The sequence below is a fragment of the Pongo pygmaeus genome, chromosome 13 (assembly GCF_028885625.2).
Source record: "Pongo pygmaeus isolate AG05252 chromosome 13, NHGRI_mPonPyg2-v2.0_pri, whole genome shotgun sequence".
In the NCBI taxonomy this organism is placed as follows: domain Eukaryota; kingdom Metazoa; phylum Chordata; class Mammalia; order Primates; family Hominidae; genus Pongo; species Pongo pygmaeus.
This window is the reverse complement of record NC_072386.2, coordinates 29,049,364-29,075,618: the sequence shown is the minus strand read 5'-3', so window position 1 is coordinate 29,075,618 and position 26,255 is coordinate 29,049,364. Positions and strand designations below refer to the sequence as shown.

Here is a 26,255-nt window from a genome sequence, read left to right as displayed (position 1 = left end):
AGTAACTTTGAAGCATATTTATAAGATCATATGCCATGAACTGATATTCACTTCCATATTGTGTAAAATATAAATACTTAACGGCAACACTTCCTCTAATGCACCTTCAAAAGTACAACTGTTTATGCCATTAGAGTTCAGAATAGTAGCTTAAAGAGGAAATCTTTATAGTACTGACCTCTACAGTATTCATATGCCTGCATTATGTGTATCTTAAAATAGCTCCTTTCTCCTCTTGAGAGTAAAGGGACTCAATTATTACTATATGCATTCTCCTAAATCCAAGGGAGCCCCATTCTTTAACAACCTGCTCTGTGGACTTAGAAAACAAATAGAAAAGCTATACATTATTCATATATTTTGGCAGCACACTAAAGCCCTTAGAGCAAGTGATAAATGATCAGATGTCTCCCTCGAACCTTACCTGGTTTACTCTTTTGAAAAATCCAACCCTTGCCGTCTCCCACGCAAAGCTCTTGGCCACTGGGTGAAATCCAAGCTGGGTAGTTGATCATGATAATTCCCGCATGTCATGGGCAGCAGCAACTCTCAGAGTCCCACAAGCCAACTGCTTGAAACAAACCTGTAACAAACAAGATATTTCTCCATTTTAATTGAAAAATAGTGAACCGTGTCCTAGGTCCAGGAGGCATCACAACTTAATCAATAAGGGAATCATAAAGGAGTGTGTGAGGGACTATAAATGCTTTTCAAGATGCTGATAAACATTAAAACTGGATGACTGAAGTTTATGTGCTACAAAAGGTGTTTTTGCCAAGTGCATGTTCTTCTGCATGTTGTTATTGATCTATTCAAGCCATCAGTTTATTAATGAACATTACTGATATTAAAACTCACACATGCTATATAGTATGTACCGCCTCTTCTTCAGGTAGGTGACCAGTTGGGGTACTCAGAGTATTTTTCTACTTTACCCATAATATTCTCAGGGTAACTGGGCAATGGGATGCAATAGGGCAAAAACCATGAGCAGTTAGTGCAAAATCCACAAGATTGTGGATCAAGGACAATTTCCTTTGTGATTTCTGATGCTCCAAGTCAATGTCAACATACCTGGTATAAATGTTGGGTCACCTCTCTAGGATAATGTGTGAGAAACAACTTTGAGGGACATATGTAAGGTGTTGCAAATTCAGCAGCCACCATTATTGATATCAACATTCAGACTGTATGACAGTAAGACAGTACTGTAAGAGAGTAACCAATGTAAATGCATCGTAGCCAGAGTCTGCACACAAAGAAATGACCAGACTCAAGAAAGTAATTAGACAGCTAATTTGGGGGCAATGTACCACATATTTAATGATTCAGTTGTTTATGTCCATGAATAAATATGGCATTTAAACTTAATTAGCATGTTTGACTTTCCTTCATACAGAGAAAACCTACATATAATCAGTAACCTTTATTGGACTGTTACCTGACACATAAACAACACTTCAATAGATGATTAGGATGATACTAATGAACAGAAATGCTCACTGGTCTTCCCAGGGTAGCTCTTAAAAACTATTAGATTTTTTATAACTATAACAACCATATTTAGTAATACATATACAGAAGCAAATTTATTACTATTATTTTCTAAGTAGTGCACAGAAAGGGCTTAGAGGTTATTCTAAGTCTGTAGGGGGACTTGTGAATAACTACGTTCTGAAGATTCATGGACACAGGTGCAAAAACTGATTTTAAAAAGCAACAAAATAATAAATCCTCATGCACCTGTGATTAGAGCTTCATGGATTCCCAGAAGTCAGTGTGGAGACTTTGTTAAAAGGCATAACAGTATGATATCCTATTATGCCATTTCAGCCAGAATGCTAAGATGACAAATGGTTCAAGTTGAACGCATGCCTTGCACTAGAATGCAGCACTTCAAAATAATTCCTTAAACAAAGAGGTGTATATGTGACACTAAATGACCATACTGCAATTCAAAGCAGGAGCGTTATGTTGATGCTATTAGATACCCATAAATATCCACACCCCCTCAACACACACACGTCTAAAATTTTTGTATTTGTTGATCCAAGTTGTGGTACTTATTAACCTATAACCTTAGTCAACTTCTAGATGCAAACTGTTTTTATTCATGCCAACATTTTTTTCTACTTCCTATCTTCTTTGAAGATCTTCTGGAAATTATCATATCACTTATTTTATAAAACAAACCTGTTTTCATGAATGATAAACCTTTTTTGGTCTTTTGGCAGCCATGAAGGATATTAAAAGAAGCCGTAAACTAGTGGACCAGATGACAGGGAAGAGTTTATAAACATAATTTCTAAGCTTCCAAACTGGGTTTGAAGTGAGAAATTTTTGAAAGCTACTTGCTTTGGAAGAACCCATCTGTGACTTAGCACCACTTCTCATACTTTGGTTCTGCCACTCATTATAAAAAAAGTGAAAATAAGTCAGTATAACTACTTGCTTTATAAACTGGCTTTATTTTATTACACAGAAATGATGCTATTGATCCCTCCTCAGAACGGGTAAGTTTTGTGTATTTTCTTTTCAGCAGTGATGATTTTCCATTGACTTTTGTTCATTTATTTATTTATTAGCCCTCTTATTCATTCCACAAATTTTATTTGAGTACCTCTGTTGTGCGAGGCATGGGATTTGGTGCTACAGGTACAAAGCGAAAAGACATAAGTTCTCTTCATGAAAAGATTATCACTAATTCTATTCCGTTTAACATTTTCTTGTAACCAAGAAAGGCAGCAACATTACATCCAATCAAGATGATTAGCCTTACCTTATGAACAACCTGCTATGCGATCAGAGCTGGGAAATTCATGAGGTTTGTCAGTGAGTAGAGCACTATAGGCCAAGGGAAAATCTACAATATAGAAGGATCAATTCACATAGCTAATGCCTGTGAGGTTGTTATTGGATGTGATAGCTTTGTGTCACTCTTATGTCTTCTTCCACAACCTCATGTAGCTGAGTTAAAATGAATCAGATAATCCAACCAATTAGGTTTTGATAGTACAATAACATCTATGGCATCAAACACAAGAGTCACTGCTTTCCAACTGTTGTGTAAGGAATTACAATACAATCCTGTGTGCTCTGCATCACATCCAAGTTAAAAGACTTTTGTGTGTGGGGGGTAGGGGAAGATGCTATTGTACAAGTTGCTTTACACAATTTTTGTATGATTATTCTATTTGTTTTCTCTAAAAGGAGATACAAAATTAAATGCATGTATTCTCCTTGAAGAGAAGTCTATGAGGGGTCATAAGAAGTACCAATTCCATGACATTGGTTTGAAACTGTATCCTGTCACCAACTTTCATTATGAAAAAATATGCTTCAAATAATTTTTCACTTATCCCTCTCCAAATATGTTATTAATGAGAATACAATGAAAATAAAAGGTAGGGATAATTATTATTTAAAATGCTCTTAGATAGTAAGTGACTTTTTTTTTACTAAAATCAATAAGATTTCCAAAGGATTTAATTATTTTATGTTTTGAAACTCTGCTATTACTGGGATGCATAGTATGAAAACAAGATATTTTCTTTAATGCTTTCATTTTTTTGAGAAACTTATTCTTTTAAAAATGAATTCTGGGCTGGGTGCAGTGGCTCACACCTGTAATCCCAGCACTTTGAGAGGCTGAGGCAGGTGGCTCACGAGGTCAAGAGATTGAAACCATCCTGCCCAACATGGTGAAACCCTGTCTCTACCAAAAGAAAAAAAAAAAGAAAAAAAATACAAAATTAGCCGGGAGTAGTGGTGCATGCCTGTAATCCCAGCTACTCAGGAGGCTGAGGCAGGAGAATTGCTTGAACCTGGGAGGCAGAGGTTGTGGTGAGCCGAGATTGCACCATTGCACTCCAGCCTGGGCAATAAGAGCAAAACTCTGTCTCAAAAAAAAAAAAAAAATCAAAATGAATCTATTTTCTTGTATGTAAATTACACCTCATTAATGTTGACTTAAATGTTCTAAAATGAATTTCTGACAATGTGCAAAGAGGTTCCAGATAGGGGCATGGCATACAGAAGTGATTGATAAATCACTGTTGGACATTAATTTAAAACAAAACAAGACCAAAATAACATTTGGAAAACAAAGGAGAAGAAATTCTAACATGTACAAACCCTGTTTTCCTGTTTGCTGGTCTGGCCCTAAGTGCTCTGTATTGAATTTTGGTATTCTTTGTCTTTCCTTATACACAACACTACTACCCTTTTAGTTTACCTTATTGCTTTGAAGAAAGCTTTCCAAAGGATCCCCTTAGCACTTAGGCACTCATTTTATAGGCTATTGATTTGCACTTGTTGACAAGTTGTTTTTTATACATTATCTCAGCTTCATCTTCCCCATGGAGACATGTTGCATAGACCTCTAGGTGGCCAACAGAACTAGAAGAGTACTCAGCATTCAGTGAGTTCAATGCATTTGTTAAATGATTGCTTGATCTTGGTATATTTTGGAAGCTTTATGTCTAAGTCACTCATTTTCCCACACTAACACACAGAATATAATAATCAAGAATGTAAAAACACAGAGATTATAAATAAAGTTATGAGGCTTTCTACCTTAAAAATCTCAAATTTAGCCTTTTCTGTCAGTAATTTTAGGGAAAGGGTAGGTTTGGCCATTTTTTATTCACAAAATTATTGCTTCTAAATTTTTTTTTATTCATTTAGTCTGATGAAAAGGTCAAAAATTATTTCTCAGTAGGCAGAGGTCATTAACAACTACCACTAATACTTGTAAATGTTGTTGCTATCTATTTTATATGTAGTTTCTTTTTAATTGTCTCCCAAACTATGAGAAGTTTATACTATAATAATGCTCACTTTATGGTGATTAAAATAAGAATCAGAAAGTTTAAGTTACTCACCCAAGGATATAGAGCCTTTGAAAAATGGAGCTGTGATTTCAATGCAGTTAATTGATAGTGCTGTACTGTATTAACTCAATTAATAATAAGTTCCTAGAGATTGAATTTGAAAGATTCACTCAATTTATAGATGAAAAGCTTAGTCCCAGGGAAGTAAAGTGACATATTAGAGGCTACTCAGATCTCAATCGGTTCTGGATAAGCATTTAAACCCATGATACTCCTGTCTTTCCAATACACCACTTTCTTACCCAGCTTACTCAGCATGGTGTCCAAACAACTTTATAGATTTCCAATTCACTTGATTTTTTTTTTAAATGGTGTTTCTGGCAGGTTTTATTTCATAAAGAAGATACCAAAGCCAACAAACAAAATAACAGGACTTTGAGATACACAGTTTTAAATGAATTTAATTTTGAAAGCAACAAATGACCTTTCTCTCTCTCATTTTTCTAATGGAAAAAAAAAAAGACACAAAGAGAAGACTTTGTTGATAGACTATGACAAAACCCCTGATTAGATTAAAGTATGAATAGCACATCAATGTTTTGCTAATGACCATTTTGTATGTGTAGCTACATTATTAGTAATCACAAGCTCGAAATAATCTTGCAAAATACTCATTTGATATCATTTTCATTTCAGAACCCAGCAGGAAGCCCTTCAAGTGACACAAAGCAAGATCTAAGGTAATGCTATCAATCACTGAGAATGCAGTGCCTGATACTCAAGCACAATTCTCTTTGTTTATGTCTTTGCTCAAAGATGCCTAATTCTGAATTTGATTATGACCTAGAAACTTTACAAATTAAAATAGGCCACATTCTTGTTTTCATTTTCTTAAAATGAGGCATCAATTTGTCACATTCCCACATTTTCCACAGTTGAAACTTGCCTCTGTCCTTTTTTCCTTCCTTTCCTGAGTGTTTTATCCCTTCCTGCCTCCTTTCTTCTTTCTACCTTTTCTTCCTTCCTCCATTGTCTTTTTTCTTCCTCCCTTCCATCTTCTTTCCTTTCCTTTTCACTTTCTTCATTTCAACAAATATTTAAACATGTTTTACGTTCTATGCAATACGCTAGGCTCAGAGGACAAGGCAAGACACTTAGTTCCTGTTCAAGTATTGCTCGTAGTCTAGTAGTGTGAACAGAGAAGTAAACCAACAAATTATGGAAGAAGAGTAGAGGCCCAACCTGCATTGAACATGTCAGAACATGTCAGCTTTGAGTAGAAAATAATTCATAAATTGATCCTGATTGGTTTGGCTTGGCCTGGTCAACTTAGATCTCAGAAACAAAATATAATTATCATCAGGCAGTTTCCAAATACTTCATATACTCTGAGTTTTCTATGATTTAGAGAGAGATCTTTTAAATTCTCAAAGCTCACAAACTGGAATGCCTCAGAGTCAAGTGTATCTCTTAAATGTAAATATAGTGTGGCTGACTTTGACAAGGAGCCAGAGAGCCACCAATGGTGAGCTGGAGAAAGTAAGCTTAGCTGAAGGATATTACAAACAACATTTGAAACACCATTTTGCCAGAAAGAACACATTTTTGGACTGGTTTTGGTCCTTGGCCACCAATTTGAGATCCTCCTTTATAACTATTGAGGAGTCACCACCCACTGCTCTCTAGATATAGTATAGGTCCCATTTCCACTGCCTTTGGCAAAATTCATGACAAGTTAAAAAAAAAAAAAACAGACAGAAACTTCTCCCTAGAAATCCTTTCTAGTGTGGAAAAAACAACTTCTGAATTAGCTCATCAAAATTATGAGAGTGTTGTTGATAATGTGGGTTCTTGGGCAATGCCCCAGAATTAATAAATCACCATGTCTAGAGTGAGACTGGAGATTCTGAAGATGACACTTCCCTAGATTACACTTAGACACACTCATGTTTAAGAACTCTTCTAGAACAAAGCCATTTTTTAATTTTTTCAGTATTTTTCGACAACTTTTAATGTAAAACATTTGTTTCTCTTTGAGTTTCAGATAGCCTATTTTGGGGGAAAATGATTCTTCCATGAACTGCATAAAGTGAGAAATGGCCTTTCAATTCTACACAAGAAGATCATCCCTAAAATACATAATTGTCAGATTTTCCAAGGTCTAAATGAAAGAAAGAACGTTAAAGGCAGCTAGAAAGAAAAGGCAGGTTACCTGCAAAGGAGACCCCATCAGGCTAACCATGGACCTCTCAGCTGAAATCCTACAAGCCAGAAGAGATTGGGGGCCTATATTCAACATTCTTAAAGAAAAAATCTTCAACCAAGAATTCTATGTCCAGCCAAACTAAGCTTCCTCTGTGAAGGAGAAATAAGATTATTTTCAGATAAGCAAATATAGAGGGAGTTCCTTACCACCAGACCTGCCTTATAAGATATCTTGAAAGGAGCACTAAATGTAGAAGGGAAAGACTTCTAGCAGCTAATACAAAAACACAGTAAATACACAGACCAGTGTCACTATAAAGCAGCCATATAAACAAACTAATGGAATCAAGTTTTAATTGGTGTAAGGCAGACTGTGCCTAAAATGGGAAACAAGAAATGATGGAGGGTAAGTGATCTCATCAGGACTTACATTTCATGAAGAAGAAACTATCATCTCTCTATATAACCACCCTCAAGAACAGTGCCACTGCATTAGTTTGACAGCAATACCATTTCCTGATGGGATGTAGTTAGCATATATAAGATATACAACCCCTTTTAGGCTGGGAGCAATAGCTCACACCTTTAATCCCAGCATTTTGGGAGGCCAAGGCAGGTGGATTACTTGAGCTCAGGAGTTCGAGATCAGCCTGGGCAACATGGTGAAACTCTCTCTCTACAAAAAGTAGCTAGGCCTGGTGGCACATGCCTGTTGTCCCAGCTACTCAGGAGGCTGAGTTGGGAGGATCACCTGAACCCAGGAAGTTGAGGCTGTAGTGAGCCCTGATCACACCACTGTACTCCAACCTGGGCAACTGAGTGAGAACCTGTCTCAAAAAAAAAATATATATATATATATAATATATATAATATAAATAAATATATATAAAATATAAATAAATATATAATATATATATATAATAACCCCTTTCAGTAGGGTGATGGTAGTAGGAATGAATCAAAAGTAACACAATATTCTAAAGAAGAGAGATGGGAAAATAATAAGTATTTGGCAAGTAACCATTAAGAATTAGTGTGTCACATTGTATGCTTTACATACATGTTCTCATTTAATCTTCATAAAAAACCTGGGAGACAGGTACTACTTCCATTTTGCAATTGAAAAGCATGAGGTCAGAAAAGATAAGTAGCTTGCTTAAGGTCAAAAAGCTATAAAGGAGAATTAAGATTTAAACTTGTGACTTGCTAATTGCATAGGTCCTACGCTTTCTAGCACAATAAATGCTCTGTAGGTCATTTGTCCTATCAATTTGCTTTTGATTTCCCACATCAAGAATAAAGCCAGATCAACCCATTTCTTTCTCTATTTCTAATAGTTTCTTCCCCTAAACACTATATTCCACTTTATCCCAATATCAGGTATATAGAGACAAAATACAAGAGAGACAATGTCATGGACAGCTTGTGTGTACATGCGTATGAATATGATATTATTTGTTTTTGTTTTCATTTTGGCTTTCCATAAACCAACATGCTCCTCTTTCTATTAATTCTCTGATTTTTATTAGGAAGTTGTTGCTGAGGATAATCTTGAAGGGAAGGAAAGGCCTTCTTTCTACTGCAGCCTGGGAATGAAAGGGGCTTGGATGTGACCTAACTCAACTAACATGACCTAAATATGAAAGCTTGAGGGAGTGACACAAAGATTTTTTAAACTGTAGTTATATATAAAATTAACCCTTGAACAACATGTGGATTAGGAGCACCAACACCCTCATGCAGCTGAAAATTTGTGTACAATATTTGACTCCCCCAAAACTTAACTACTAGCAGCCTACTCTTGACCAGAAGCCTTACTGTAACATAACAGTAGATTAACAGGTGTTTTGTGTGCTCTATTTATTAAATACTGTAATCTTACAATAAATTAAGCTAAAGAAAAGAAAATGTTATTAAGTAAACCATGAGGAAGAAAAATATACTCTTTATTAAGTGGAAGTGGGTTATCATAAAGGTCTTCATCTTCATTGTCTTCATGTTGAGTAGGCTACGGAGGAGGAAGGGAAAGGGTTGGTCTTGCCGTCTCAGGGGTGGCAGAGGAGGAAGAGGTAAAGGAGATAGAAAGGGAGGCAGGAGAACCAACACACTGGGTACAACTTTTACTGACAAAAATCCACATATAAGCGGACACAAGCAGTTCAAACCTGTGTTGTTTAAGGGTCACCTGTGTATGTGTGTGTATGTGTACATATATATTTACATTTTACATACATTTTTAAGGATAGACGCATAACAATGATAGCTAAAGCACTGGGTTTTCCTGCAATATGATATAGGTGCACAAGCTTCTTTATCCCTGTCCATATGCCTGTTTTGTGAGATATGAATCTCCTTCTGATGAATTCTTTTTCTGCTTATGACAGCCAGAGTCATTTTCCAATATTTATAACAAAAAATCCTTACTGATACAGAAATTTGTTCTTTGAAAATTTTAAATAATTAAAAAATTTAAAATTTATATATATATATAATATATAATTCTAAAAATATACTTCACCTGGCATAGAATTAAATAGCTACATATATGTATAATTTGTATAATTACATTATATACACATAAACTGATTTATAAATGTATACATTATATGTATATATGTAATTAAATGTTGTACAATTTACAGAGAGTGAAACATAAGATTTTATGTATACGCTCAGATCAGTTTTAAGAAATCACTATATCCCTGAAACCAACACTTTAATCAGGATATAGAATATTTCTGCAACCCAGAAAGCTTCCTCATATCACTTCCTGTCAATACACACCTCTCACAGGCAATTAGTATTCTGGTTTTAAAAGATTTGTTTCACCTGTTCTTGAGCTTTATATAAATGGAATTATATAGTACACACACTTGTATAAGTCTTTTTGTGGATATATGTTTTCATTTCTCTTGGAAGTTTACTTTTAGGTATTTGTTTAGATCTATGTTTAACTATATTAGAAACTTTACCAAACAATTCAAATTAATAGAAAACCTACTGGCACCCAGCTCAGAGACTAACTCAAAGTAGCATGGAGTATGTCAAAGAGAATAACAACAAATAAAGCATGAAAAACAAAATTTGAATAAATAAACTGTAGCTGAGGTTATAATGCCTCTAGTAAAGTTAGCAATAAGATGTAAAGTCTTTATCAGTTATTTTAGAAAATACCTTAATTCTATTACTTATCAATGTTCTAGGAAGAATTTGGCAAATGACTTGCAGATATAATGGAATAGCCAGAGCAACTTTACAATAAAGATACATTAAATTAAAAGAGATTTGCTTCATACAAAAGCAGTTGATGTAACCATATTAACCATACTAATAAACTAAAAAATAAAAACCATATGATCATCTCAATTGACATACAAAAAGCATTTGACAAAATTCAACATCAATTCCTCATAAAAACTTTAAACAAACTGGGACTAGAAAGAAATTTCTTCAGCCTGATGAAGGATATCTGCAAAAACCTGGAGCTAATATTATACTTAATGATGAAAGTCTGAATGCTTTCTTATTAAGACCAGGAAAAGGCAAGGATGTCAGCTCCCATAACTTCTGTTCAACACTGTAGTGGAGGTTCTATCCAGTTCAGTATGGCAAGAAATAAAAGGCATCCAAACTAGAAAGAAAAATGTTAAAACTGCCTTTATTTGCAGATGATTGTCTAAGTAAAAATCTATTGGAATCTATACAAAACTACTAGAACTGATTAATACGTGGATTTAGTAAGGCTACAGAATATAAAAATTACATACAAAAACCAATTGTATTTTTATAGTCTAGCAACAAAACATTAGACATTGAAATTTACACAAAAAAATTCCCAATAATATAAAATTAAATGAAATACATGGGGATGAGTCTTTCACAACGTACATACAAGATCTGTACACCGAAAGCTATAAAACATTGCTGAGAGAAATTAAAGACCAAATGAATGTACAGATACGCCACGTTCATGGGTTAGAAAACCTATTATTGTTGATGTCAATTTACCCCAAACTGACTAATCACAATCCCAACAGAATTTTTTAAAGAAATTACATACGGATTCTAATTTTTTTTTTCTTCTTGAGATGGAGCTTTGCTCTGTCACCCAGGCTGGAACGTGGTGTTGTGATTCTAGCTCATTGCAAACCCCACCTCCCAGGTTCAAGCGATTCTCCTGCCTCAGCCTCTCTAGTAGCTAGGACTACAGGCATGCGCCACCATGCCTGACTAATTTTTTTGTTTTTAGTAGAGAGGGGGTTTCACCATGTTGGCCAGGCTGATCTTGAACTCCTGACCTCAAGTGATCCACCTGTAGCCTCCGAAAGTGCTGGGATTACAGGCATGAGCCACCGTGCCTAACCTGATTCTAAAATTTATTTGCAAATACAAAGAACCTAGAATAGCTCCCCAAGACCTTGAAAGTTAAGAAAAAAATTCATACAATTAATAATACCTTATTTCAAGACTTTTTATAAAATGACATTTATCAAATTTTCAAGTACGGTTTTGTGTCAAAACAGACAACTAGATGAATGGAACAAAACAGAGATCAGAAATAGACCCACGTGTAGTTGGACAACTGATTTTCAACAAACATACAAAGATAATTCAGTGGAGAAAGGACAGTCACTTCAACCAATGGAGCTGGAACAATTGGTAACATAAAAAATAAAAAGAAGCAAAATAATTTTAATTCCTACCTCACACTATGTGATATAGAAAAATTAAAGACCATAGACTGCCTGAGTCCATTCAGGCTACTATAACAAAATACCTTAGACTGAGTAATTTATAAACAACAGAAATTGTCATTTATAATGCTGGATGTTGGGAAGCCCAAGATCAAGGAATGAGCAGATTTACAGATGGAGCCTTCTTGTTGCAACCTCACATGATGAAAGGGGTAAACAAGCTCCCTTAAGCCTCTTTTATAAGGCACTAATCCGACTCATGAGGGTAGAGCATTTATGACTTAATTACCTCCCAAAGGCCACATCTTGTAATACTATCACATTGGAAATTTTCAACATACGAATTTTGGGAAAGCAGGTATATTCAATACACATCATAGACCTCAAACTAGAACATCTTTTGAAGAAAACAAAGAAGAAAAGCTTTATGTCTTTGAGTTAAGTGAAGATTTCTTAGATACTACACCAAAAAAATCCAGTAAAAATTGATAAATTTGATTTAATTACAATTTAAAACGTTTTGCATTGTGAAAACCAATTTTAAGAAAAGGAAAAGAAAAGCCACAAACCAGGAGAAAATATATGCAAGTTACATAAAAAACTCATGTATAAAATACCTAAAGAACTCTCAAAACTTAATGATATAAAAACAAACCAATTTTTTAAAAAAAGATAAAAGAGTTGAATTCACGCTTCACCAAAGAAGCTACATGGATGGCACATCAGCACATGAAATGATGCTCAATGTGATTAGTTCTTAGGGAAAAGCAAATAAAAACCACCACGAGATATTACCACACAGCTATTAGATTAAATAAGATTAAAAAGGCTTACCTTACCAAGTGTTAGCAAGGGTGTGGAGGAAGCTAAACTTTTATACAGTGCTGGTAGGAGTGTAATATGACACAACCATTTTGGAGAGTAGTTTGATGTTTCTTAAAATGTTAAAGATACACAACTATATAATCCAGCTTAAAATGTTAAAGATACACAACAACTATATAATCCAGCCATTCAAATTCTAGGTATTTACTCACAGGAAATGGAACATATGACATACAAACACTTGTACACAGTTGTTCCTAGAAACTTTTTTGGCATTTTTCCAAAACCTGAAAACTACTCAAACATCCACCAACAGGTGAGTGGGTAAACAAATAATGTTATATCCAGGGAACAGAATTATACTGCGCAATAAAAAGGAATGAACTAATGGCGCATGCAATACATCAATGAATCACAAAATAATTATGCTGCATGAAAGAAGCCAGATCCTCCTGCAGTCCTCCAAAAAGAATGTATACTTTTCAACTCCATTTATATAAAACACTAGAAAATAAAAATTCAAATTAATTATGATTACAGAAAGCCATTCTCTAATCATAGCAGTTCTGCGCCTGAGGACTCAGAGAGGAAGCAGGAAGGAAAAACTTAAAAGACACAAGAAAACTTGTGAGGGTGATGGATATGTTCATTATTTTAACTGCAGTGATGGTTTCATGGGTATATTCATGTGTCGAAACATAAAAGTGTACACTTTTATAATAAAGTGTACACTTTTATAATAAAGTGCACATAATAAAGTATGCGCACTTTATTATACATCAATTATAGGTAAATAAAGCTGATTTAAATAAATAAATGGGATATAAGTATGAAGTTTAATTTGAAAATTTCTTTAAAGTTAAATCTCTTCTATCTGTAGTAATTTTTAAAGAAACATTGTCCCAAATCTGATCGGGAACAAAACTTTTTTGAGCAGAGAAACTCACATCATTCTTTTAAGAAGAAATTTTAATGCTGATAAAATGCTCAAGCAATTTTTAATAAAGTTCAATAATACTAATGTTGGGGGAAATTCAGCCAGATATCGGGCGAAATTCACCCCCAATATTTCACGTAGATTCTTTTCTATTTTCTCTAAGTGTCAGCCAGTCTGAGAAATAAAGGGACAGAGTATAAAAGAGAAAAATTTTAAAGCTGGATGTCCGGGGGAGACATCACATGTCAGCAGGTTCCGTGATGCCCCCCGAGCCGTAAAACCAGCAAGTTTTTATTAGTGATTTTCAAAAGGGGAGGGAGTGTACGAATAGGGCGTGGGTCACAGAGATCACGTGCTTCACAAGGTAATAGAATATCACAAGGCAAATGGAGGCAGGGCGAGATCACAGGACCACAGGACCGGGGCGAAATTAAAATTGCTAATGAAGTTTTGGGCACGCATTGTCATTGATAGCATCTTATCAGGAGACAGGGTTTGAGAGCAGACAACCGGTCTGACCAAAATTTATTAGGCAGGAATTTCCTCATCCTAATAAACCTGGGAGCACTACTGGAGACTGGGGCTTATTACATCCCTACAGCTTCAACCATAAAAGATGGCTGCCCCCAAAGCGGCCATTTTAGAGGCCTACCCTCAGGGATGCATTCTCTTTCTCAGGGATGTTCCTTGCTGAGATAAAGAATTCAGCGATATTTCTCCCATTTGCTTTTGAAAGAAGAGAAATATGGCTCTGTTCCGCCTGGCTCACTGGCAGTCAGAGTTTAAGGTTATCTCTCTCGTTCCCTGAACATTGCTGTTATCCCGTTCTTTTTTCAAGGTGCCCAGATTTCATATTGTTCAAACACATATGCTCTACAATTTGTGCAGTTAATGCAATCATCACAAGGTCCTGAGGCAACATACATCCCCCTTAGCTTACGAAGATGATGGGATTAAGAGATTAAAGTAAAGACAGGCATAGGAAATCACAAGGGTATTGGATTGGGGAAGTGATAAGTATCCATGAAATCTTCACAATTTATGTTCACAGATTACAGTAAAGACAGGCATAAGAAATTATAAAAGTATTAATTTGTGGAACTAATAAATGTCCATGAAATCTTCACAATTTATGTTCTTCTGCCATGGCTTCAGCCGGTCCCTCCGTTTGGGGTCCCTGACTTCCCACAACAACTAAGGCTTCTTCTGAAATTAGCTAACCATTTATTGGTTATTAGTCAAGTATCTATGTTCTTTAGCTAGATGTTTTAGATGTTTTCTTTTTTTTTTTTTTGTATTCAGATACCAATAATTGGCTGGTCAATCTTTTTACTTTGAAATTGTCCTTACCGAGAAAGAATATTTCAATTGGCCAGCTTAGCCCTCTCTTTTTGCAAACTTTGAAATAAAACTTTGACATAAGCTCAAATTTTTTTAATTTTTATTTGAAAATTGTGAATCATTTAAATGAAAATGAGAGGGAGGGGGGTAATAGAGAGAGGGTGGTCAAGGAAAATAAGAAAATGATTAGTGGAAATCAAATTATTAAAATTTTCAGGAAAAAATCATGAAAATTTAACAAAATAAAGTGATTATGATTACATATTAAAAATAATGATAAAATTGCAAAGAAGCTAAATAAGAGGATTTCAGTCATAAATATCAATATGCAGAGAGTACTGTGTAGTATCATAATGCTTTATTCTGATTAAGGGACTAGTAGCATCTACAAAATCATTAGATTGGGTTCAAATAAGTCTTTATCCCTTCTAATAAAAATGTATTTCTACCCTTATACAAGACAGAGTGCAATTATTATCATTCTGAGAAAATTTTAATAGTTTTATTAGCATATGCCAACATGAAATAAAATCAGTAGTGGCTTATTGTCATTGCTGTTTCCATTTAAAATAATCATTTATATCACTCTCAACCCAAAGGAGATTTCACAGCAGAAATCACTTTGTGCCTTTATTCTTAATCAGGGCTCTGCTGTGTCAGGAAAAAAGGAAAATTTGACCTTCTTGTTTTTAATGACCCAAGGGTAGTTATTTATTACATTAAATGTCATGAAAACCCACAAAATACAAAGGATTTCAGGCTGAGACAGTATATCATCCCCACTTTAATACAAACTGATTAATAGTCCAGGTACCAAGCAAAATACCAACAGAGAATAATCCTGACACCTGTTTCAACATCTGATGACGACACTTTGCTGAATAAAAGTTTAATCACTCATTTCCTATATTGTACAGACAGTTTTGTAACGAGACTACATAATTACAATTGAGAGAATTTATAACCTTGGCTAATACATAATTATATCTGGAAGCATAACCACTATATTGGGAAATTGAATCATTTCAAAAGAATGCTTTTCACACTCACAGTATTCAGGGAACTATTTAACGAAAGGGGTCTCTGGGCTCCTGCTCACACATTCAAATTCTTAGGTGCAGTTTGGGAAAGATCCAGAAGGCCCAGAGAAAGGGTTTTGGTACTTTGTGTTAGAATAATTCAGACAAAAGGACAGTATATAATATTTTATAAAGAAGCTTTTGCTAAGTTTCAACTCTACAGGATTCATTAAATTTGGAAAATAGTTGACTGTGCCCCTTTTTTCATCTAGAGCAATTCAAATTCTTGAAGTTCCATGTGTAAGGATCAGAAGAAATTGAAATCTTTCAATGATTGTCATCCCTGTCTGTAAGACAGCCCATTCTTAGACCGTTAGGCAGAGACGCTGGATGCTCTCAGAATCACCCTCAAACTTATTCTGTATCAAATTCTATTTTGAAGAAAGTTGCTTCTCGAGTTCAAGCTTTTAAATGAAATTAGCATCAAGTAATAAATTCTTTCCCTAATGCAAACTGGAAATGGGAGAATGTAAGGAGTGCCAATGAATATTAACTAGAAATCCTATCTACATTATTAGTTAGTCTGATGGTACTTTTTATGTGTCTGTGAAGGGTTCTTGTTTGAAGAGGGCCTTAAAATGTTCATAGACTTAGTTGCTCAACACCTTGAGAACTTCAAACACTGTGACCAGTGAGAATTGAATTTTTTTTTTTTTTTTGAGATGGAGTCTCGCTCTTTCACCCAGGCTGGAGTGCAGTGGCGCGGTCTCGGCTCACTGCAGGCTCCGCCCCCTGGGGTTCACGCCATTATCCTGCCTCAGCCTCTGGCATGGCTGGGACTACAGGTGCCCGCCACCTCGCCCGGCTAATTTTTTGTATTTTTACTAGAGACGGGGTTTCACCGTGTTAGCCAGGATGGTCTCGATCTCCTGACCTCGTGATCCGTCTGCCTCGGCCTCCCAAAGTGCTGGGATTACAGGCGTGAGCCACCGTGCCCGGCCGAGAATTGATTTTTGATCTTTTAAGTCCTATAACATGATTGTGGCATGAAATACTACACTTAAATGCAGCTGGATCCATAGTTAGGGTAAACAAAAAGTTGATCAATAAATCCACAAATCTTTCTATTTGAAACCCAAGACAAAGTTTTAGAAATCAGAGTCAGTAAATTTTAGAGCAGAAAAGGAGCTTAACCATGTACTCTAACACCTTCCTTCCACCTGTCTCCTGTTCCTTCTTCAAGAAATAATTGAGTGTCTCTGTGTTCAAGGCACTGAGTTTATTTTACAGATAAAGAAACCGACGGCCAAAATATAAAACAGTTTCCCCAAAGCACTTTGCCAGAGCTAGGCTTTTGTTGATGACCATCACAGAACAAGCTGACAGCTCTTTGCTCCATCATGTTATTTCACAATAAAAATCTGAATTTACATACATCAGTGGAAACAATGGCAAAGATTAAAATATGAGGCCGGGCGCAGTGGCTCCCGCCTGTAATCCCAGCACTTCGGGAGGCCGAGGCAGACAGATCACTAGGTCAGAAGATAGAGACCATCCTGGCTAACACGATGAAAACCCATTTCTACTAAAAATACAAAAAAATTAGCCCGTCGTGGTGGTGGGCATCTGTAGTCCCAGCTACTCGGGAGGCTGAGGCAGAAGAATGGCATGAACCCGGGAGGCGGAGCTTGCAGTGAGCCGAGATGGCGGAGTTTGCAGTGAGCCGAGATCGTGCCACTCCACTCCAGCCTGGGCGACAGAGCGAGACTCCGTCTCAATTAAAAAAAAAAAAAAGAAACAAAATGAAAATATGAAACATTTCAGGAGTATAGAATGCTTTATTGTATTCTAATAATTCCCAAACGATCATTGGTAACACAATCAGAGATGGATAAAAAAAGAGACGCACTCGCCTGTAATCCCAGCACTCTGGGAAGCTGAGGTGGGAGGATTACAAGGTCAGGAATTCAAGACGAGCCTGCCCAAAATGGTGAAACCCCGTCTCTACTAAAAATACCAAAAATTTAGCCAGGCGAGGTGGCAGGCACCTGTAATCCTAGCTACTCGGGAGCCTGAGGCAGAGAATTTCTTAAACCCGGAGGCAGAGGTTGCAATGAGCCGAGACTGCACCACTGCACTCCAGTCTGGGTGACAGAGGGAGACTCCGTCTCAGAAAAAAAAAAAAAAGACACACTCTTGGTCTGATGTGGAGTGACTTTCCATAGGACAAATATTTATATCCTAAACTTGTTCCATGTGCCTCATCTTTATTTATGGAAGCATTCTAGCTGACCAGCTGTTTTTACTGATGAAATGCAAATTATTTTTGTCACTAGAAATATTATATTCATATTATCCAGGTTTTAATAAAAAGAAGGGCTGGTTAGTGAAAAAGATTTTAAAAGTATTCGTAGATGATTTACTAGTTTAGATCATTTCATCAATGGGATCCAAGTGGGATGTGGCACTCCCAGCATATATGAGAACATCCACTGTAGTTCAGCAAGAAAATACCAGAACTTCATGCCTCAGGGGCTGATGCGATCAACTGGAAGGAAGAGTATCAGTGATGGAAGATGAAATGAATGAAATGAAGCGAGAAGGGAAGTTTAGAGAAAAAAGAATAAAAAGAAAGGAACAAAGCCTTCAAGAAATATGGGACTATGTGAAAAGACCAAATCTGCATCTGATTGGTGTACCTGAAAGTGACGAGGAGAATGGAAACAAGTTGGAAAACACTCTGCAGGATATTATCCAGGAGAACTTCCCCAAGCTAGCAAGGCAGGCCAACATTCAGATTCAAGAAATACAGAGAACGCCACAAAGATACTCCTCGAGAAGAGCAACTCTAAGAAACATAATTGTCAGATTCACCAAAGTTGAAATGAAGGAAAAAATGTTAAGGGCAGCCAGAGAGAAAGGTCGGGTTACCCACAAAGGGAAGCTCATCAGACTAACAGTGGATCTCTCAGCAGAAACTCTACAAGCCAGAAGAGAGTGGGGGCCAATATTCAACGGTCTTAAAGAAAAGAATTTTCAACCCAGAATTTCATATCCAGCCAAACTAAGCTTCATAAGTGAAGGAGAAATAAAATCCTTTACAGACAAGCAAATGCTGAGAGATTTTGTCACTACCAGGCCTGCCCTAAAAGAGCTCCTGAAGGAAGCACTAAACATGAAAAGGCACAACCGGTGCCAGCCACTGCAAAATCATGCCAAAATGTAAAGACCATCGAGACTAGGAAGAAACTGCATCAACTAATGAGCAAAGTAACCAGCTAACATCATAATGACAGGATCAAATTCACACATAACAATATTAACTTTAAATGTAAATGGACTAAATGCTCCAATTAAAAGACACAGACTGGCAAATTGGATAAACAGTCAAGACTCATCAGTATGCTGTATTCAGGAAACCCATCTCACGTGCTGAGACACACATAGGCTCAAAATAAAAGGATGGAGGAAGATCTACTAAGCAAATGGAAAACAAAAAAAGGCAGGGGTTGCAATCCTAGTCTCTGATAAAACAGACTTTAAACCAACAAATATCAGAAGAGACAAAGAAGGCCATTACATAATGGTAAAGGGATCAATTCAACAAGAAGAGGTAACTATCCTAAATATATATGCACCCAATACAGGAGTACCTAGATTCATAAAGCAAGTCCTGAGTGACGTACAAAGAGACTTAGACTCCCACACAATCATAATGGGAGACTTTAACACCCCACTGTCAACATTAGACACATCAATGAGACAGAAAGTTAACAAGGATACCCAGGAATTGAACTCAGCTCTGCACCAAGCAGACCTAACAGACATCTACAGAACTCTCCACCCCAAATTAACAGAATATACATTTTTTTCAGCACCACACCACACCTATTCCAAAATTGACCACATAGTTGGAAGTAAAGCTCTCCGCAGCAAATATAAAAGAACAGAAATTATAACAAACTGTCTCTCAGACCACAGTGCAATCAAACTAGAACTCAGGATTAAGAAACTCACTCAAAACTGCTGAACTACATGGACACTGAACAACCTGCTCCTGAATGACTACTGGGTACATAATGAAATGAAGACAGAAATAAAGATGTTCTTTGAAACCAACGAGAACAAAGACACAACATACCATAATCTCTAGGACACATTCAAAGCAGTGTGTAGAGGGAAATTTATAGCACTAAATGCCCACAAGAGAAAGCAGGAAAGATCCAAAATTGACACCCTAACATCACAATTAAAGGAACTAGAAAAGCAAGAGCAAACACATTCAAAAGCTAGCAGAAGGCAAGAAATAACTAAAATCAGAGCAGAATTGAAGGAAATAGAGACACAAAAAACCCTTCAAAAAATTAATGAATCCAGGAGCTGGTTTTTTGAAAGGATCAACAAAATTGATAGACCGCTAGCAAGACTAATAAAGAAGAAAAGAGAGAAGAATCAAATAGATGCAATAAAAAATGATAAAGGGGATATCACCACTGATCACACAGAAATACAAACTACCATCAGAGAATACTACAAACACCTCTACGCAAGTAAACTAGAAAATCTAGAAGAAATGGATAAATTCCTTGACACATACACCCTCCCAAGACTAAACCAGGAAGAAGTAGAATCTCTCAATAGACCAATAACAGGCTCTGAAATTGTGGAAATAATCAATAGCTTACCAACCAAAAAGAGTCCAGGACCAGATGGATTCACAGCCGAGTTCTACCAGAGGTACAAGGAGGAACTGGTACCATTCCTTCTGAAACTATTCCAATCAATAGAAAAAGAGGGAATCCTCCCTAACTCATTCTGTGAGGCCAGCATCATCCTGATAACAAAGCCAGGCAGAGACACAACAAAAAAAGAGAATTTTAGACCAATATCCTTGATGAACATTGATGCAGAAATCCTCAATAAAATACTGGCAAACCAAATCCAGCAGCACATCAAAAAGCTTATCCACCATGATCAAGTGGGCTTCATCCCTGGGATGCAAGGCTGGTTTAATATACGCAAATCAATAAATGTAATCCAGCATATAAACAGAACCAAAGACAAAAACCACATGATTTTCTCAATAGACGCAGAAAAGGCCTTTGACAAAATTCAACAACACTTCATGCTAAAAACTCTCAATAAATTAGGTATTGATGGGACGTTTCTCAAAATAATAAGAGCTATCTATGACAAACCCACAGCCAATATCATACTGAATGGGCAAAAACTGGAAGCATTCCCTTTGAAAACTGGCACAAGACAGGCATGCCGTATCTCACCACTCCTATTCAACACAGTGTTGGAAGTTCTGGCCAGGGTAATTAGGCAGGAGAAGGAAATAAAGGGTATTCAATTAGGAAAAGAGGAAGTCAAATTGTCCCTGTTTGCTGATGACATGATTGTACATCTAGAAAACCCCATTGTCTCAGCCCAAAATCTCCTTAAGCTGATAAGCAACTTCAGCAAAGTCTCAGGATACAAAATCAATGTACAAAAATCACAAGCATTCTTATACACCAACAACAGACAAACAGAGAGCCAAATCATGAGTGAACTCCCATTCACAATTGCTTCAAAGAGAATAAAATACTTAGGAATCCAACTTACAAGGGATGTGAAGGACCTCTTCAAGGAAAACTACAAACCACTGCTCAATGAAATAAAAGAGGATACAAACAAATGGAAGAACATTCCATGCTCATGGGTAGGAAGACTCAATATCGTGAAAATGGCCATACTGCCCAAGGTAATTTACAGATTCAATGCCATCCCCATCAAGCTACCAATGACTTTCTTCACAGAATTGGAAAAAACGACTTTAAAGTTCATATGGAACCAAAAAAGAGCCCGCACTGTCATGTCAATCCTAAGCCAAAAGAACAAAGCTGGAGGCATCACACTACCTGACTTCAAACTATACTACAAGGCTACAGTAACCAAAACAGCATGGTACTGGTACCAAAACAGAGATATAGATCAATGGAACAGAACAGAGCCCTCAGAAATAACGCCGCATATCTACAACTATCTGATCTTTCACAAACCTGAGAAAAACAAGCAACGGGGAAAGGATTCCCTATTTAATAAATGGTGCTGGGAAAACTGGCTAGCCATATGTAGAAAGCTGAAACTGCATCCCTTCCTTACACCTTATACAAAAATTAATTCAAGATGGATTAAAGACTTAAACGTTAGACCTAAAACCATAAAAATCCTAGAAGAAAACCTAGGCATTACCATTCAGGACATAGGCATGGGCAAGGACTTCATGTCGAAAACACCAAAAACAATGGCAAGAAAAGCCAAAATTGACAAATGGGATCTAATTAAACTAAAGAGCTTTTGCACAGCAAAAGAAACTACCATCAGAGTGAACAGGCAACCTATAAAATGGGAGAAAATTTTCGCAACCTACTCATCTGACAAAGGGCTAAAATCCAGAATCTACAATGAACTCAAACAAATTTACAAGAAAAAAACAACACCATCAACAAGTGGGGAAAGTATATGAACAGACACTTCTCAGAAGAAGACATTTATGCAGCCAAAAGACACATGAAAAAATGCTCATCATCACTGGCCATCAGAGAAATGCAAATCAAAACCACAATGAGATACCATCTCACACCAGTTAGAATGGCAATCATTGGAGAGTCAGAAAGCAACAGGTGCTGGAGAGGATGTGGAGAAATAGGAACACTTTTACACTGTTGGTGGGACTCTAAACTAGTTCAACCATTGGGGAAGTCAGTGTGGTGATTCCTCAGGGATCTAGAACTAGAAATACCATTTGACCCGGCCATCCCATTACTGGGTATATACCCAAAGGACTATAAATCATGTTGCTATAAAGACACATGCACACGTATGTTTATTGCGGCACTATTCACAATAGCAAAGACTTGGAACCAACCCAAATGTCCAACAATGATAGACTGGATGAAGAAAATGTGGCACATATACACCATGGAATACCATGCAGCCATAAAAAATGATGAATTCATGTCCTTTGTAGGGAGATGGATGAAATTGGAAGTCATCATTCTCAGTAAACTATCGCAAGGACAAAAAACCAAAGACTGCATGTTCTCACTCATAGATGTGAAAAATATTTCTCACTTTATAGAATTGTCATAAACTTTAAACGAGCAAATACATATGAAGCATTTAGTAGAGCACTTGTCATATATTAATAATAAGCAGCCAATAAATATTAGTTATAAAACAATTATTAAATATATATTAATACATGTATATACACATATTTTGAAAACAGTACCAAAACTTTTTAAAAATTTTAATGACTATACAATGAAATATATAGTGAGGAGATATGTATTTCATTGTCTACTCTTATCAAAATAAAAAAAAGGATGAAGACAAACAGATAAGGCAATATGTTTTATGTAAAAATTGAAGATTACTATATGCCAGTTCTGTGTTGGGATTTGAGGGAACTCAAAATTATTAAGACACTGACCTTGGCTTTTAAAGGATTTAAGATATTGCAGGAAGTAGGGAATAGAGGCAAAGAAGTGGAATCTGGAAAAGTACATAGCTAATTTGAAAAACTTTGAAAACTTATACGATACAGGTACAATTACAAAGAAGTTACAAAAAAGATCATGTAAAATTGAGTTGTTTTAGGATGTGAAGCAAGTCCCCAGAGAGGAACCGGCATTTGAACTTGGACAAAAGGACAAATCACTTTTATGAAACCAATATACACAGAGTGTCTAAGCAGAAGAGATGAAGGAGGCATTAACAAATACACACTAAGTATATAAGATTGTAGAAGAGGGTGTAATTCATGCTAAGAAGTTCCAAGAAGGCCTTTCAGAAAAACACTTAATCTGACACCAGGATGACTAGTAAAAATTAGGATGAGGGACTTTTAAGCACCCTTATCTGCTAGCCATCTGAGAATACAGAAAGCTCACTCTCCATTTTGTTTCCATTAACTGTCAAAAGTCCCTTGCATCAGTTGAGTACATGCTACATGCACTATGCTAACTTGGCTATTTCACCTACATGACAATGTATATCCTTCATTATCGTTATGTTGAAGGGGTTAACTCTTTTTCTTAGAAAAACTAAGTTCTCAGAAATATATTCTTTTGTACTGTATTAATGTATTCCAATTATGTTTCTTATGTTTCACAGAACAATGTGAAACTTTGAGGTCTGAAGATTCGGCTTAACTATTCTTGAAGCATGAATTATAAAGATGCATTCAGCATGAGATGCATTTTGTCAGTATGAGTTCCATATATATTTGTGAGAAAAGAGAGATATAATTTTCATGAGAGAGCTGAAATTCTAGATTGACCTTTCCTTGTTTATCTCAGTTGGAGAGCTAGAAGAAAAGTTTTTGATGAAGATTTCTCCCTAATTTGTGTCAAACAAATGTCTTAAAAAGACAAATAAAAATCTCATAAATGTGACTGAAAAATGTTTCTACCTTAGTAAACATGTTGCTTTGTAACTTTATTAGTAAAACCTTTCAGAACTTTCAGATCATTATTGGAAGCAAAATATGTAAGATAGCTAAAAGTAGAGCTGTTCAATGTGAAATAAGTTTGGTAGAGGCCATGAGGGTTCTATGGATTATAATTGAAACTTGAATATTGTGAGGATGAAATTTTAATGGATTCAACTGCCACTTCATGATTCTGAAAAACAGAGTGTTAAAAAAAGATAATTTCAAAAGACATGAATTCTATTTGCTTTCTCCCTTTTCTACTGTTCACACAAAAGTGGGTTGATGGTAAAAATGAAATATTATATTAATTCATACAGGGTACAAGAACAGCCAGCTGTGTTAGCAGTTACTAACTTTCAAAGGCTCCCTGTCTGCTAATTTAAGTCACAGTTCTGTCTGCCACACAGGGTATGGGCCAACTTTTAGAGTCTCCATAATGCAGTCCAGTCAAACCCACTTCCTGCCTTTGTTGAGACTAAGCATATCAAAACAGAAAGAGATAAAGAGGGAGTTTGAATGGCCATTCTCTCAGACATCTGTGCATGAGTCACATCAAAAGACTATCAGCAAGGAATACACATATGCTGCAGCCATACAAGAAGCAACTGAGTTGAAACAGATACCTGGCCCTTCATCCCACCAGGATTCCCATGTTCTTTCAAGGTTCACTGAGTTAATATCAGGCTACAATTGGACTAATTTGCTTCACAATCGGAACAAGAATGACTCAAAGCACTTCCGTCCTTATAAACACCTAAGAAATGCAAAGGAAAGAATTTCTTTAATTTCACTGTTTCTATAGAACTGAAATACATTGAGTGAGAACTCCACATTTTAAATTAGCACTTGAAAAAGTTAAGTGTAGATCATGAACATCAAATTATACACATATTTCTATCATTGATTTATTCATGAGCATATATTATATTGTATAATCTCCAAATTTCTGTTTGGGAGAAGAAAATTAATGTTTAAAGTGTGAACTATGTGTTCGTCTTATTAGAACCTCATGATAACTTTGGGAGTTGGAGATTATTTTTATCAAGTTCAAAGAGGTTAAATAGCATGCACAAAGTCACTTGCAATGGTCAGTGATAGAATGTGACACTTGTTTGGCTGAAGCTAAATTTCATGCTTTTTCACAACTATAATAAAAACTGTCTACTTAGAAAATGAGCTCCAAAGGACAGAGAGATCAATTGTTATATTGTCTATCGACAAAAATTCTGCCTGGCATTACTGGTCATGTGGGTATTTAATTAGTAAGTATGTCCCACAAAAGAGATCCCTATATTTGAAAATATAAAGACATAAGACTGCTATTGGAAATGCTTATTACTAAAAATTGTAATAATAATAAAACCATCATTTCTTGGGTGCTTTCTCTAGGCTAGGCACTGTGCTAAGCAAACACTTGACAAAACACTACTTAATCCTCATAACAATAATCTTTATTGTTTCCCACTTTTTACAAGTTAAAAACTGAAGCTTAGAGATGTTCAGCTGCTTGCTACATACACCTGGTTAGTAAGTGGCAGAAGGAGCCTTAGAATCTAGGGCTGACTCAAAAGCCTCTTCCATTAGTTAATAGTTTAAAACTCTTTATAGTCAGTGACAATTTATGTATTGCATTTATTAGAAATAATTACAAAGTATGAACTGCCCAGCAGACAGAAGAGAAAGAAATATTTAAAGAAAGAGTCAGGATCTACACATGAACTCAAATTTAACACAATGTATAATGGGACAATTTGGGCTTCCATATAGATTTCAAAAGTAATAGGGATGGCCACCCACCTTCCTTGACTTGTGGCCCCTCTCCTCCTCCATTCTCAAAGCCAGCAATAATGGGTGGAATCCCTGTCATTATTCTAATAATCTCTGCTCCTTCTTTCATCTATCTTTTTCTTTACTACT

General features: G+C 36.1%; 1 protein-coding gene and 1 non-coding gene across 4 annotated transcripts in view; both read right to left on the bottom strand.

Annotated features, from left to right (window-relative positions):
- LINGO2 (leucine rich repeat and Ig domain containing 2) overlaps positions 1-559 on the bottom strand; it is a 355,117-nt gene extending 354,558 nt beyond the window's left edge. The window contains exon 1 of the mRNA XM_063650473.1: positions 425-559. The gene's annotated coding sequence lies outside the window, so the exon portion shown is untranslated. The remainder of the gene's footprint in view (positions 1-424) is intronic.
- Position 560: 1 nt separating this feature from the next.
- LOC129043990 (uncharacterized) overlaps positions 561-26,255 on the bottom strand; it is a 928,785-nt gene continuing 903,090 nt past the window's right edge. For all 3 annotated transcript variants that reach the window (XR_010123468.1, XR_010123467.1, XR_010123469.1), the window contains exon 6: positions 561-583. This is a non-coding gene — a transcript (uncharacterized LOC129043990). The remainder of the gene's footprint in view (positions 584-26,255) is intronic.